Source organism: Rhinoraja longicauda, chromosome 34 (assembly GCF_053455715.1).
Source record: "Rhinoraja longicauda isolate Sanriku21f chromosome 34, sRhiLon1.1, whole genome shotgun sequence".
NCBI lineage: Eukaryota > Metazoa > Chordata > Chondrichthyes > Rajiformes > Arhynchobatidae > Rhinoraja > Rhinoraja longicauda.
Genome location: NC_135986.1, coordinates 3,374,734 through 3,379,041, shown reverse-complemented (window position 1 = coordinate 3,379,041; position 4,308 = coordinate 3,374,734).

Below are 4,308 nucleotides of genomic sequence, written 5' to 3'. Positions count from 1 at the left end.
AGAAGATAGATAGATAGATAGATAGATAGATAGATAGATAGATAGATAGATAGATAGATAGATAGATAGATGGATGGATGGATGGATGGATGGATGGATGGATGGATGGAAAGATAGATAGATAGATAGATAGATAGATAGATAGATAGATAGATAGATAGATAGATAGATAGATAGATAGATAGATAGATAGATAGATAGATAGATAGATAGATAGATAGATAGATAGATAGATAGAAGATGGCCGTCTGTTAACTCGGATCTCACTGTACCTTAAGTGGGACCCGCGGCAATGAAACTGAATCTTGGATCTTGTGTCCGCTGCCTGCAGACTGCCTGGGTGAGGTGTGGTCAGGGCGCAAGGGCGACCCGGCGACCAGCGGCGACAAGGAGAGGAGGCGGCCGGACGTGGAGCCGCGCGGGGACGGCCAGCCTCCTTGCCAATGAGAAAAACAAAGAAAAAATAAATGAATCTGAATGCATGCGGCCAAAGTTCAAAGAAAACTCACAAGATGATGTGAAATCCAGGGGAAAATGGAAAGAGAAAAAAAATGATTCTGAAAACCCTCAATCCAAATTCAAGGAAAGCAAACATGAAGATGCTAAAAGCAGAGAAAAGAAAAATGAATCTGAACATGGTCGAACTAAATCCAAAGAGAAATTGCATGGTGATACAAGAAATCATGAGAAAGTTAAAGAGAATCAAAATGAATCTGGAAGCTCTCTGTCAAATTCAAAGTTCTTCTGTTTATCTTTATTTAGACAATAGACAATAGGTGCAGGAGGAGGCCATTCGGCCCTTCGAGCCAGCACCGCCATTCAATGTGATCATGGCTGATCATTCTCAATCAGTACCCCGTTCCTGCCTTCTCCCCGTACCCCCTGACTCCGCTATCCTTAAGAGCTCTACCAGCTCTCTCTTGAATGCATTCAGAGAATCGGCCTCCACTGCCTTCTGAGGCAGAGATTCCACAGATTCACAACTCTCCGACTGAAAAAGTTTTTCCTCATCCTCCTGTACAGTCTCCTTTGAATTTGACCGAGTGCTTCCAGATTCATTTTGATTCTCTTTAACTTTCTCGTGATTTCTTGTATCACCATGCAATTTCTCTTTGGAATTAGTTCGACCATGTTCTGTTTCATTTTTCTTTTCTCTGCTTTTAGCATCTTCATGTATGCGTTCCTCATCCTCCTTATCCTGCTGTTCTTTCTCGTTCTGCAGCCTCTCTCTTCAGCTGTTCTGCTCGTCTTTTCAGCTGTTCTTCCTGTTCTGCAACCTCTTTCTTCAGCTGTTCTGCTCGTCTCTTAGTCTCTCTCTTCAACTGTCTTCCCTTCTTTCCTCAAGCTGGTATTTCTTCTCTAAGGCGGCAGCTTCTAGCGAGAGACCAGCCATCTCAGCTTCAATTTGAGCAGAGACCCTCGTAGCTGAACTGGCTACAGAACTGGATACACGTCTAGATCTTCGCGTTTGAGACGTTTGAGACACTATCCTGAGGTGTAATCTCTTCTTCCACCTCTACACCTTGTCGTAGCACACCTTCCCACTGTAGAGTGCGATGTTTGGGCCATGGCTTCAGGCACCCATTTCTCCACGTCAGCCACGAAACCGTCAAAAATCTTTTCCCTCTCTTGGAACCACTGAGTGTGCCATTCGAGTTGTCCTTCTGGTAATTGCAAACACAATATCAAGTGTTGTTTTTCTCCAACCTCTTGGCGAAGGTTAAGCAGGTGATCCATATTAGATCGTACTGTGTTCGCATTCCTATCTGATTCCATCAGTTCCTTCTGACATTCAATCGATTTGATCACCTTCCTCCACAGCTTGTCTCTCTCCTTCTGGTATCTTTCCAGATAGGCCGCCAGTCCTTTTTCCGAAAGTTGAATGTCTCTTTTTTCATATCTTCTTGCCTTTTGCTCCACATTTCCCTCCGGTGGCAGTTCTTCGTACTTACCTGACGGAAGATCTATGATGATTGGTGCTTATCACTATGTTCCAGCAACACCAGAAGAATTCAAAACAGAATGAGCCTTTTTTCAAAACACATCATTAATTTCAAGGCTGAAAGTCTTCGGCCAGCACCTATGGTAAACAATCACTGGCTAAGCACTTTATCTTGCAGAAGTTCATAACATCATTAATTTCAAGGTCGTACTCTGCGAGTTGGGCTTCATATTTATTATTTTTCATATTTCAGATACAGCGCGGAAACAGGCCTTTTCGGCCCACCAAGTCCGCGCCGCCAGCGATCCCCGCACATTAACACTATCCTACACACACTAGGGACAATTTTTACATTTACCCAGTCAATTAACCTACATACCTGTACGTCTTTGGAGTGTGGGAGAAACCGAAGATCTCGGAGAAAACCCACGCAGGTCACGGGGAGAACGTACAAACTCCTTACAGTACAGCGCCCGTAATCAGGATCGAACCTGAGTCTCCGGCGCTGCATTCGCTGTAAAGCAGCAACTCTACCGCTGCGCCACCGTGCCTCCTTATCTCGTTGTAGCAAAAAACAAGTTTCTTGTATCAAATAGCACTTCTGCAGAAATTTCCCACAGGCTTTTAAGTTTTTTAAACTTCTTAACTTCAAATTACGACTAAGCAGTCGTCTACTCACGGTACCCCGGCCAATGAAGTCTTCAATCTTCCGATGATTCAGGTGGTAGACCGTGTCAATTTGCCTTCGACCGGCAGGTTCTTTGTTCCCAAGGGCGGCACGGTAGCGCAGCGGTAGAGTTGCTGCTTTACAGCGAATGCAGCGCCGGAGAGGACTCAGGTTCGATCCTGACTACGGGTGCTGCACTGTAAGGAGTTTGTACGTTCTCCCCGTGACCTGCGTGGGTTTTCTCCGAGATCTTCAGTTTCCTCCCACACTCCAAAGAACGTACAGGTATGTAGGTTAATTGGCTGGGTAAATGTGAAAATTGTTCCCTAGTGGGTGTAGGATAGTGTTAATGTATGGGGATCGCTGGGCGGCACGGACTTGGTGGGCCGAAAAGGCCTGTTTCCGGCTGTATATATATGATATGATGATATGATTTCAGCTCCAATCTCTGGTAGAGATTCAGCTTCCTCCTTCAATTCCACTGTGTAGAATTGGATTTTGCTTGTAGAACAAGTCTTTCTTAAATTCCTTTTACTTTAGTCCGTTCAGAGCAAGTTCTTTACACTAATTCCTTCAGAGCAAGTTCTTTACTCTAATGTAATGGCAGTTTCTATACCATCTCGAAATCCCACTTCGATAGCCATTACTTCTCGGGGATGAAATGTAGTTATAGCTAACGCACCCTGATATGACAAAACGAATCTTCCAAACTCCTTTTCTTCATCAATCGGTTTTATTAAAGTAGCACAAATCATCAGTTTCCGTGCTTTATCAACTGTTTCTTCCGTATTTTATCAACGTCTCTACACGCCGCGCCACCGCCACGACAAACCGACTCGTCTGGCCAAACTCCCGGTGGAATCCAGACACCTCCTCCGCCTGGAAAACACTGCCAGTGGCTAACGCACTTCAGCTGCTGAACTAACGGACGCACTCTGCAGAATACAACGCATCCATCCCTGGAGCCCTCAGGCACGCACGCACGCACGCACGCCTCCTGTCCTTCCATTCCAAAGAACTTCACTCAACTGTTGCATATTACAGTGAACCAGTAGCACATCTACACTCAGTGATCACAATACAGCAAGCTGCCATTGGAGTACAATGTGTAATCTTTATTTACAATGTCCTCCACTCCCCCATGGTACTCGGTCCTCTCCTCTCTCTCTCCTCTCTTCTCTCTCCTCTCTCCTCTCTCCCCTTTCTCTCCCTCCCTCTCTCTCCCTCCCCATCTCTCCTCCCGCCCCTCCTCTCTCTCTCTCTCTCTCTCTCTCTCTCTCTCTCTCTCTCTCTCTCTCTCTCGCTCTCTCTCTCTCTCTCTCTCTCTCTCTCTCTCTCTCTCTCTCTCTCTCTCTCTCTCTCCTCTCTGTCTCTCCCTCTCTCTCTCTCCCCCATCTCCTCTCTCTCTCCCCCCCTCTCTTTCTCTCTTCTCCCTCTCCTCTCCCCTCTCCTCTCTCTCTCCCCTCACTAGGTTAATTCCCGGAATGGCGGGACTATCGTATGTTGAAAGGCTGGAGCGATTGGGCTTGTATACACTGGAATTTAGAAGGATGAGGGGGGATCTTATTGAAACATATAAGATAATTAGGGGATTGGACACATTAGAGGCAGGAAACGTTCCCAATGTTGGGGGAGTCCAGAACAAGGGGCCACAGTTTAAGAATAAGGGGTAGGCCATTTAGAACGGAGATGAGGAAGA